We start from the raw sequence: 12,733 nt of genomic DNA, 5'->3' as shown, positions 1-12,733 counted from the left end.
AAAATGAATAGCCAGAGGATACGTAGGATGAAGACTATCTCGATGTCGGATATTAGAATACGATTGACAGATTTCACATGACTCTACAAATGAGAGCACATCTCGATACATATTTTTCCACCAATATCGTTCCTTGAGTTTAGCAAAAGTAGCCCAGATTCCTCTATGCCCTGCCCATAAACTATCATGAAACTCCTTTAATAATTTTAGTCTTTCTTCCTTTTTGCCTATCACTCGTTGTGGCATCCCAATTCCTTTCTTCGGTCTCTTCCATAAGAATCCATCTCGAAGTAAAAATCCATATGCTTTTTTTCTTATTTGTTTGAATTTTTCTGTAGACCAATTCCCCTGCTTAGACAAGGTATTCAAATAATGACCAATATCCAATAATTCTCCTTCATAAGATTCTTCAAGAAATAGCTTGTCTTCTCTGTTGAGATTCGATATTGAATAGAATTTCAATCCGACATCATCAATGTCTTCAACCATTTCGTCCTCCCTCTCGTATCTTGCTCGAGATAGCATGTCTGCTACTAAATTGTCCTTCCCAGTAACATACTTAAATTCCGGATTTAGTGACTTAATATAAGCAATCCATGTCAACATTGCAATATCTGGCGTTGAACAGTTAGTAATCATTCCGAGCAATGGCAAGCAATTTGTTTCAATTACTACTACTGCCCCAATCAAATAGTCCTTTTCAGCTTCCATAGTCGAAACGACTCCCCAAAGTTCTCTTTTGACTTGCAAATATGCACGCTGACGAAAACTTAAAACTTTAGCCCCAAATCGAACTGCAAATCTATTCCCACTTGAATCATCTTGATCCACAGCCCATACAATGGCAATTGGACTAGCGTCTACAGTAAGAATCACTGGTCTATTGCACTTATAATCAACCTTCCTCAATATTGGAGGTGACATCAATAATTTCTTCAATCTTTGCATTGCCTGAGTATGCCTTTCTTTTTATTCAAATCGGTAACCCTTGCGTAACAGTTCATATAATGGATCCGCTATGTGAGCAAAATGAGGGATCCAGATTCGATAAAATACACATGCACCCAAAAACCTGCGAACCTCTGTTAAAGAACCACAATCCTCTTTCATCCTTCCAATTGCATCAACTTTAGTCAGATCTGGTTTTCTTCCGTAAGATCCACATAAATTTCCAACAATTACAACCTCTCGCACTCCAAATACGGACTTCATATCCGATAATGTAAGATGAACTTCTCCAAGCCGAGTTAAAATCTTTTCACAATCTTGTATATGATCAACAACATATCTGCGACACCCCCTCATATCTAAAGTTTCATCCTTGTCTCCTCATCTGCACCCTTTTATAGGAACATCATCCAAATAAGGCATAGTCTTTTCCGGAATAAAATCTCTCAATACCTTATTCATCCCATTCATCATATGCGCAACCGAGTTGGTCGCGCCTTGAGGAAGAGTGCACATTCTAACCAATCCAAGCGGTGTCCCCATCGTTGTCATATCTCTACTTCCTTCGGCAAGTTGAAATTGATCATAACCTGAATACAAATCACCCATTGAATAGATCGCCCTTCCAGCAAACGCCTCAGCAAATTCATCCACAATAGGTCCAATTCCTGCATTCTTGACAGTTACAGCATTCATCGGCTGTATATCTTGAATAAACCGTAGTGACCCATTCTTCTTAGGTACCGTAAACCATCGACTAGAATACGGTGCAAATGAAGGTTCTAATATTTTCATCTTTATCTTTTCTTTCAATAGTTCGACCAATTTAGGTAAATGTGCCCTCGGTACTGGAATCGGTCTTAGATTCCAAGGTACATGCGATACAGTGAAGATAACCATAGGTGTTATAATATTTGGATCCACACACCCAATTTCATGAGATTCGAAGGCAAACGATCTACCTTGTTTAGCCAACATCTTTTTGAAGCAAGTAATTTCCTCCGGCAATAAAGAACCATCAGAACCAATCTTCAATTCTTCAAAAGTCTCTTCAGTAAACTGATGTCTAATACTCATTGGATCTCTTAAACTTGCTTCTTTTGATGCTTCTCCATTTGTTCTTTAGAATCCTTTGGTAATGGTCCGGCAACAAGCTTTATCTTCTTATCTACCGTTTTATATCTCGTCTCTACTGTGACTTCTGGTGCTTGAAAAGATTCAAGCATGGTATAAACCTCTCTCGAATGAATCTCAACAATCTTATCATTATCCCCTAACCCAATAGATGTAATCAATTCCAATGAATCTTCCAGCCCATTTTCTTCATAAACATCCAAAATCCTCTCATCATCTTGCAATGTACCTATCTTGCGTAACTGTCCTTCAATATCATATAATCTTTTTCTTTCTTTTCTTTTAAAATCATCAACTTTCTTATACATAATATTTCCATTCTCCAATATACCAATAAAACTCGCATCAAAGGCACCTTCATCTCACGAGAGTACCTCCTCTTTTGTACCTCCATAATCTCGCTTTTACAGTGGTACCTCCCCAAAATCCTTAAATCCTTCAACAATCTTTGGCAATGGTTTCTCCCTCAACCTATCTCGATTCCGTTCATGGTTAGGAGGTACTATTAGAAATTGTACAGCTTTCCTCCCATCTTCGCTCCGTACCCTTGCATAAGCAGAACCATCGTCAAGTACCTTTGTTTCCATCCGTGTTGCCGTGATATAAGGTTGTCCTAAAATCAACGGATAAGACGTTGTATCTTGAACAAAGAAATGTTGCTCCGTCGCAACATCCCCAATCCAAATTTTGACATCTGGACAAGCTCCATATAATTCGCCTCGTGTGTTATTAGCTGTTCGTATTACCCATCGATGTTCCATATCAATTGGCCATTTTTGCTTCTTATAAAGATCTTTAGACATGAGATTTATTTCAGAACCATGGTCCACCAAGGCAACTATTGGTTCTTCTATATCTCCTACCTTCACCAATACCTCAGTAGTTGCCCTTGCCCAATGCTTTCGAGTATAATGGCTCAAAGTTTCCATTTCCTTGTCACTAGAATCTTCGAAACGTACTCGCTGATTATACCCATTCTTTTCATTTGTTAGTTGCTTGTAACCAATATCAACCTCTTCTTCATCTCTACATATTCTTGCATCAATAGCATGACTCATTCCAGTTTCGCTCATTAATTGCCTCTTTCGCTTAATGCTGTCAATGATAACATCATGAAACTCCTTCTTTGTAATTCCTAAGACTTCTTTCAATGTGAATTCCACCTTAGCGTTTAATATACGTTCTTCCAACACCCCTTTCAAATTTGTTGCCGCTTCAATATCAGAAAGTAGCTTATAAGCAATTGATTTGCCCTTATCTTTTGTCTCCATTGTTTTTTCTTCCAATGATGCTGAGGTATCCTTTACAGGCAATTCTTGTGAAGCTGCCTCCCGAGCCTTGTCTCCTCGAGTTTGCCTCTTAAAAGAATTTCCTTCTCTAGTATCATCAAAATTTCCTTGTCTTTTTTCTTCCATCAAAGCTTCATGTTGGCTCTTAGCAATATATGCATGAACTGAAAGAGACTCAATAGGATCCTCCCAACCTGTTCTTCCTCGTATTGTAGCTCCAGTTCTCAATAACGCTTCTCGAGGTAATTTTCCTTCTTGTATTGTAGAAACGGCAGAAGCCCAAAACTCACTAGTTTTCGTACTTCCACCAATTTCATCATCTACTCTAGCACCATAACTTGCACTTTCTCGTACTACTGTTTCATGCTCTTTTAAGTAATCTTGAACCAATGCTCTCATTCCTCCCTTGCCAAAATTGGTTTGAAGAAGATCCTCCCTATCTTTCAATACTATCTTCCCATCTTTCCAGCAAATAATTCCCTGCCGTATCATATTATTAAATTCATTGCAATCTTTTCTAGTGTGTGAAGCATCATCACACCAAATGCATCTTTGTACATATCCTTGTTTTGAAACATTCTTCGAATTGTTTATAGAAGTATTCTCTTCAAGTCTTGCCAATTTGATTTGAAGATCTCGCATTCCTCGTATAATTTCTTCCATCTCCATATCTGCTTTCTTTGACAAGGATGTCGAAGGTTGAACTCTAGGCATTGTCGGTGGTGTTGTACGTACTGGAGCTTTGGGTGCTTGTACTGTTTTCGGAATATTACTCCTATCCTTCCTCCTTTCTTTTTTTGTAAGCAACCCCACCGCATCTTCAACGTTCTTCCACTTCGTTGTCAATCCTTCATCTTCTTCTTTGTCTTCAAGAAGGGGTTCTAATTTCTCTAGCAATTCTCCATCAGCAGCTTGAAGAAATAGATCAACTTTGTTCGGCTCCAATGTCAATTTTTCTACCTTCGATAATTGAGAGTACTACCTCTCAAATTCCCTTAGTAGCTCTGTTGCTTACAAATTCTTATTGGGCCGTTCAATCCATTCTAGAAACAGCTTCTTAGTAACGCGATCAGCATCTTCCAAGAAATATTCGTCTTTCAATGCATGTGAAAAATCCTCCCATGAATTCCCACAACGATCCGTAATCGATGTAATGTGGTCCCTTATCTCCGGTATCATGGCAAGTCCAAATAGTGCAACCATTTTTTTCTCAGAAACCCGATTTAATTCCATTTCACGAACATAACATCTTAAATACCTTGAAATATTCCTTCCATCAAATTGATCAATTTTATTGACCACTGCTTGTAATGTTTTAGTTGCCAAAGCTTCCTTTCGATCATTGCTTTGTTGTTGCTACATTGACAATGAGAAGGCTTGAAACAAACTAGCAATAGATGGATCCATGTGCATACCTTGTCCTTTAGAAGACTCCCCACCAGAAACTTCTCCCAAAAATCCTTCAAAATTTTTATTTTCGTTTTCCATAAAAATAAAGATAAAATCAACCGAAATCCAATACCTTCTACCTCAAGCTTTCACGTCGGGTTCACCACTTATGTCGTATTACGTGCTTTCCTGCTCGAGAATGCGCCGGGCGTCTCGCTGTAGAAGGTAGTATGGAGATTTGCCGATAGTCAAGCAGTCTATCAGTTTTTGACTGCTGGAATATAAACGACTACAACAATGTACCGTAAATCTATACGGATGCTCTTCGACTTCTTGTCGAAGTCTTTTTTTTTTTTTTTTTTTTTTTTTTCCAGCCGATAGGTCTCTAGACGTTACAGAGAACCCCGAACAACCCAAACTGTTAATCTTCAATACCTCTTTGTACTTACGATCTTGTATCCACTGACTGTCCTGTTAGATTAACCCAATAAATTTCATTCACTCCGCATACTCAATCCTATAGACACCCCTTTAATCCTTCAATCATAGACGTAACTCGATTTTACAAAACAGTCAAGAGTATTCAAACCCACTTCATTTAAAAATCCCGATTCACCATTACAACACTGACTTCAGTAGCGATTGCCTCAGTCTTCCCAAAACTCTACGAAGAAGAAAAATCCAAATTCTATGTCTTTCCTTCCCCGACCCGAAGCATGAAGCTCCTCTCTCTAATTCCCTTGATCTTCCAAAAACCTCCAATGAAAAACCGAACTGGTAACCTTGCAAAAGCTTGAAAACTCGCTCCCCCCCCCGATTCCCCCGAAAAAAAACCTCCCCCCTCAAAACTATATCCCCCCCTAACCTTATCCTCTGAATTTCTTCAATCTTCCGTCTTAGATCCGGAATTGGCTCCCACCTCAAGCTTGGATCCGAAATTGGCTCTCGCCGTCAAGCTTTCTCCTCCGTTTTTACCTTTAAGAAATCCATTTACCGAAAACAACGTTCCCTGAAACGGCACAGAGAATAGGACAGCCTGAAACAGAATCGAATCCCGTAATCAGGACCACATTGAGTCGCCCGACCAATTCAGGTCCTATATTGGGAAAGATGCCCGTAGTAACCTGGATGTTCCCATAATTGGGTCAAATTGGTCCTCGCGTCAGATTGGCTAAGACCCGTAGTAAGACCTGGATTTCCCGTAATTAGACTGCATTGGGTTGACCGGCCAATTCAGGTCTCATATTGGATAAGAGGACCCGGATTGGATTATCGAAATTGGATCCAATTGGCTCCTCGAACCCGTCGTGTGAATTGGTCCTTCTCTTCCTGCTGACTCCCGTTATTGGAATCGAACGGAGCATTTCAGTATGCCCCGGCTGACTGTAACGGAGTGACTGAACCTGACCACTCAGTATTTGTACTGGAGTTGGTTGATGCTCCCAATATTCGAGGTAACTGAATATTAATAAAATTTCCCTTTCTTTTTTTTTTCACTGTATACTCGTGTTACAACACGACAACGTGACTCCTCTGTTGGATAGTGTTCGGGCTATAAAATTGTTATCAACTTGATTTGGTTGACAAATCCTCGAAACTTGGAACGCATACCATCGAACTTGTCCGGAAAGCTAACTCGGGGCTCCTTATGTTGTAGAACCAGCGGTGCTTGTTGAACTTGAGGCAAAGTTGCTTCTCCAAGTGTAGAAGTTTGAGGCTGGTGCAACCTAGATTGTGCCATCCCAGATGCTCCATCATTATGAAGCCTTGCCACGACTCCTTCAATCTCTGCAGTTCTTTGCGATAACGTAGCGAGGGCATTCATGATAGCATCCAACTTGGACTCCGAACTTTATGTCATACTAATGTCTTGGCCTCTGGCCATTCTAGGAGAAGGACAGAAATGACTCTACAAGAAGACAATATTGGTTTAGAGGAGGGTACTCCGCAACCTCTAAAATGCCTTAAGAGCTTCAAGAAAAGGGGTAATCTACTCTCTCCAAGAAGAATAAGACTCCAATATTGTAACAAAAGAAGTATCAGTTTAGAGGAGGGTAATCCGCAACCTCTAAAATGCTAGTACACTTCCAAGCAGAGGGGTAATCCACACTCTAACAAGGAAGAAACTAGCTCTGATATCTGAGGTGAATGCAGTCTCGACAAACTGTCACAGACACAGAAATATAGACTCGAGATCTAACAAGAAGTTCAAGAAGAACTGACAAGAACTAGATTAATCAGATGAAAACAACACTAGAGAGGTGAACTAGAGCTCTAAGAGATGTGTTGTCGAGATTGAAGAACTCTTCAGCCTCGATTCCAATATATACTCCTATTTAAGAAGCTTCTCAAGCAACTTCTACCAACTAGGAAGCTTGTAGAAGGTTCGAGAGACTTACTTCTAGAAGGTTCTAGAAACTTGTCTCTAGAAGGTTCTAAAGACTATGTCCCTAACATCTTCTACCAACTAAGAAGCTTCTAGAAGGTTCTAGAGACTTGCTTCTAGAAGGTTCTAGAGACTTGCTTCTAGAAGGTTCTAGAGACTTGCTTCTAGAAGGTTCTAGAAACTTGTCTCTAGAAGGTTCTAAGGATTATTTCCCTAACATGTACTTGATTGATAAATTCTTGAAACTTAGATCTTTTGAAATCAAACTTTTCAAGTAATATAATCTTTAGTTTTTTAATATTAGAAGGATATTCTATTATAAGAAAATAGATATGATTTGATATAGATATTGAAGTAATTTTAATCATTTCTATATCTTTGCTTCTTGTCGTTCTTGTTGCTTCTTGTGGTGGTAAATTGAGTTGATGCATTTCAAGTATTAAGTCTCTAAATTGCTCTTGTATTTTTTTCATTTTAGTCTGTATTTAAAAAACAATTATCATGATAATGCTAAAAAAAAAAATATCTAATATTTCTTAAGATAAATAAAAGAGAGGACTTGAGAACAAAGAAAATATTAAAGGCAATATTAATTCAAAAGAAGGTAATCCGTAACTTCTAATATGCTTATGTCTTATTAAAAAAAAAGAGATAATTTCCTCTTAATCAAGAAAAGACAAAGCTCTAATATTGTGAATATATTCTTATGAATCTGTCAAGGATAAGAAACCAATGAAAGCAAATAATTAAGTGAAATTTTTCTCAAAGAAGTATATAAAATAAAAGTAAGAAAATATGTATATTAAAAAGAAATTAGAATGGATATTGCCAAAAGTCAAGAAAATTTAAGACTCTTTAATCTAAACTAGAGTAAGAAAGAAATTGATTTGAGTGAAGAAGACTTCACTCTTGTCTCTTTACATATTATCTACTTAGGAGCTACATGGTAATATTTTATAGGACCTCCAATATGTATTGACTTTGTCAACCACATTTTTTAATTTATAAGACAATTTTTCTATGTGTGCCTCATATAATTAGCTTATTCTATAAGTAATCCATATGTGTAATACGTGGCTAACTTGTTGACCAAGTTTCTAACCTAAAAATCAACTATAAACACATATAAATTCAAAACCGCATCTATGAAGCTTCTTTAGAAGATATTATAAAATTAATCTACTTTTATCTACTTTTATCTAATTCTACCTTATTATATAGATAATTATTATGTGTAAGACATAATCTTATAATGGCCTTATTTCTTCTACTAGGCAAAAAGCCATGATTCTTTCTACTATTGTAACCATGATTTATAATGGCATCTAGTAAAAATCCTTTGAGTCATGAAGATCTTCAAATTCTTTTTATATCTTTAACAAATAGTATTCTGTCAAACTATCTTGATTTTTATTTTTATTTTTCGAAATCATTAAAAATTACACCTTCTTTCTATCTTGATTTTTTATTCTTGCATAGGCTAAACTATCATCTATTATCTTTATTTCCATTTATATAGCAATAATATATGATTGTCTTAATATAATAGGATATATAGACATATCTTGTAAAAAAAAAATTTATTCATGAATAACATCTCATATTGTCATCATGATATTTGGACAAGCTCCATACAAATCTCTCTTTGAATTGTTTGTTGTTCTTATCATTCATCCATATTTAATATCAATGGGCCATTTTTTATATACAATTCTTTTAATATTAAATTAATTTTAGAATCATGATCATTAATGCTACAATTGGTTCTTCTAAGTCTTCTAATTTTATTAAAGTTTTTGTAGTAGCTTTTATTCAATGACTTTAAGAATAATAATTAAAAACTTGAATCACATTTATTTATTTATTTATTTTTGTAAATCTTATTTAAAAAATATTTCCAAAAATTCGTATTTCATCTTCTTCATCTTCATTGCTTTCTATTGTTTTTATTCTTTATGTATTTGATATCATAGTATCTCTTATAGATTATTATTTATTCTTTATTATATTAACAATAAATTTATAAAATTCACACTGTTGTAATATGTGAAGTCTTGCTTGAGAATGCTTCGAGCACCTGGCTGTAGAAGGTAGAATAGAAATTGCAACAACAAAATTCTAATTCTAATAGAATACTAATAATATTAAACAAGCTTTAATCAAATTCAGAGAAACTTCAAAGGAATTCCAAAGAAATAATAAGAAATCTTAAAGAAATATTAAAATGATTACAAACATATCTCAAACACATCTCAATTCAATCTTAATTTAATCCAAGTTGAAATCTTACTTCATTCCAAATTTAGGCAAAAAACTAACTAATTTTTAAATCCTAAATAATCTCAAATAAAATCCTAAATCCTAAATCAAACTCTAATCCTAAATCAAATCCTAACCAAATCCTAAATTCTAAACTAAATCCTAATCCTAAATCAAACCCTAACCAAATCCTAATCCTAAATCAAATCCTAACCACCCTTAAACCAAACTCTAAATCCTAAATCAAATCTTAATCCTAAATCAAACCCTAACCAAATCCTAAATCCTAAACCAAATCCTAACCAAATCCTAATCCTAAATCAAATCCTAATTAAATCCTAATCCTAAATCAAATCTTAATTAAATCCTAATCTTAATCCTAAATCCTAAATGAAACCGTAACCAAACTCTAATCCTAAATCAAACCCTAATCAAATCCTAACCTTAAATCAAATCTTAACCAAACCCTAGTAATTTCTATAACAAAATTAAACCTCAATAACTTATGAATGAACAGTTGATCTTAATTCAAAATTTTCAAACTTCTTAAAAACTAAGTTGAAAACAAGCACAAAAATTTTGAAAAAGATCGAAATTATCAAATAGACGGTAACCTCAAAAATGTGCTCGGGTATTGGCCAGCCTCCTCCTCCAACCTTGATGCCAATCTCTCAGAGCCAATATCTCTTCTTTTCACTATTCGATTGATCTCAAAATTCTCATACACATAGAAAAATAAGTCTAATATCTTCTCACATAAATTTCACTCTAATCCAAATAGTAAATTACAAGAAATCTAAAAAATCCTCACTGGACTATAAATTCTACTTTCTAAGACCTTCACTGACTTAAACCTCAATAACCCTCAATTCAACCATTAAATTAAGTTAAGATTCATAATACATATTAAGCACAACTATGACCATTAATCCACAAATTTCTACTTGTAGATCTATTATAAAACTCTTGAAATCACTAGAAACATCAAACCTATTTTATTTTACAAAACCCATGTCATCTGAAAACAATCTTGACTTTGTAAAGCTCTTACAAAGTCATAAAAACTCCGAATTGCCCAAATCCAATGCTTATAGAAATCTTATCCAATATGCTATCAAATTTCACTCTCCGATTTGCAAAAGAATCCTAGAGTTGACGTCAAGACTCGGTTTTGTGACTTAGGATCTGATTTCGACCTTGATTCATAACCAGTCCTCTTTGGGTATCAATATCTAATTTTTCTAAGTAAATTTTGCTATAATTTACTCTTAACTTCCTTTTAAAGATGCCTATATCATTTATTTTTCCAATCTACTTTGTTTTGCCTTATTTATGGTCCAACTAAGTAAGTATATGTCACCTTTCTAAAAAGGCAACATTGGTACCTTTTAGTTTTACTACCCTTTTTACTATTAACTATATTTCTAAGATAATTTGCTCTAATACTTTGAACTAAGATTTCCTATATTATAATAATTTCTACACTCTTTCACCTATTATTTATGTTACATCACGACAATGCTTTTATAATTTTTAGGATTTCTCTAATTATGAATTCAACCTTTTTATTTAAAATTTGTTCTTTTAATACTTTCTTTAAATCTGTAGCAGCTTCAATATTTGATTATAATTTGTAAGCATGAACCTTTATTTTTTTTCTACCAATTTTCTATTTTTTTTTGTAGAAATATTCTTTATTATCTCTTCATACATGGAATTCTTTAGTTGTCATATTTTTTCTCCTCTTATAGTTTTTTTTTATGGCCTTTTATTATTTTCATCTTTCTTTTATTTCTTTTCTATTAATATTTTATATTAATTCTTTGTAATATAACCATGCACTGATAATCCATCTATTAAATCATCCTATCTAATAATTTTTTTAATGTTATTTTTTATATGTTTTAAATCATCTCTAGTAAAATTTTCTTTTTTAGCATAACTTGTTACATTTGACCACAAAAAACCAGATTCTCCTAGAAATTTTAGATTAATATTTTAACATTTTTTTTTTTTTTTCTTCCATTCAATATGTTGATGCTTCATTGCTTGAGATTGTATGCACTTTAAAAGCATCTTCTACAAATATCTTCATTCTTTCTTTATCAAAATTTTTTTCTAATTTTTCTTTACTTTCTTTTAAATGTATCATACCATCTTTGAAAAAAATAATCTTTTTATGTAGCACCTTTGTAAAATCCTCACATTTTCTTCTTGAATGATCTATGCTATTACATCACATGCACATATGTACTATACCTTCTATTGGTCCTAAATTTTATCTTATTCATACTTTTGATAATTAATCATTTTTTTCAAGTTTTACAAATTTTATTTATAAATCTCTCATTTCTTCTATAATTTCATTGATGTCTATTTCTTCTTTCTTTAATATAGCCATTAAAGGTTGAATTATAGATGTAGAATAGGTAGTAGATATTTTTAACTTAGAAACTTATAATGATCTTTAAATATCCATCTTATCATTTTTATTTATTAATTATTTATTTTTTAGCAATCTTATTTTATTTTCTAATTTCTTTTAATTTATTATCAATCCTTCATCTTCTTCTTTAACTTCAAGTAAGATTTTCAACTTCTCTTCGAATTCTCTATTAGGCGCTTGAAAAAAAATCTTTACTTTATTTCGATTCAATAATTTTCTCTTTCTTTGATAAATAAGAATATTGCTATTCAAATTTGCCTAATAATTTTATTGCTAAAAGCTCCTTCTTAGGCCTTTCAATCCATTCAAAAAATGACTTCTTTATAATCTTGTCATCATCTTTTAAAAAAATCATCTTTTAATACTTGAGATAGTTTTTTTTATGAATCTCTAAAATTTCCTATAATAGACTTCACATGATTTCTTATTTTTGATGCATTAGCCAATTTATTTAATTGAACCATTTTTAATTTTGAAATACATTTCAACTCTATTTCTTTTATATAGTACCTTAAATACTTTGTAATATCATTTCCTTCAAATTGATTATTCTTATCCACAATTGCATCTAATGCTTTGTTTGCTATACCTTCTTTGTAATCTTTAACATGTTGCTAATATATAAATAAAAAAAAAGCTTCAAATATGCTTATAGAGTTATAATCAAAAAACATATCTTATCTTCTATTAGTACTTCTACTTATAGTTCCAATTAAAATACCATCCATAGTTCTTCTTTCAACTCTCTTTCTTTTTTTTTCCAAAATTTAAATAATCTAAGAAAACAAAATTTCTTCCATCTTAAGCTTTTTATATCAGATTTATCAAATATATCATATTATATGAAGTCTATTAGGTAGTATATACAAGACAAGGATTTAA

The sequence above is a fragment of the Physcomitrium patens genome, chromosome 9, assembly GCF_059467195.1.
Source record: "Physcomitrium patens ecotype Gransden chromosome 9, ASM5946719v1, whole genome shotgun sequence".
Classification (NCBI taxonomy): Eukaryota; Viridiplantae; Streptophyta; class Bryopsida; order Funariales; family Funariaceae; genus Physcomitrium; species Physcomitrium patens.
Note: the sequence above shows the minus strand (reverse complement) of the source record.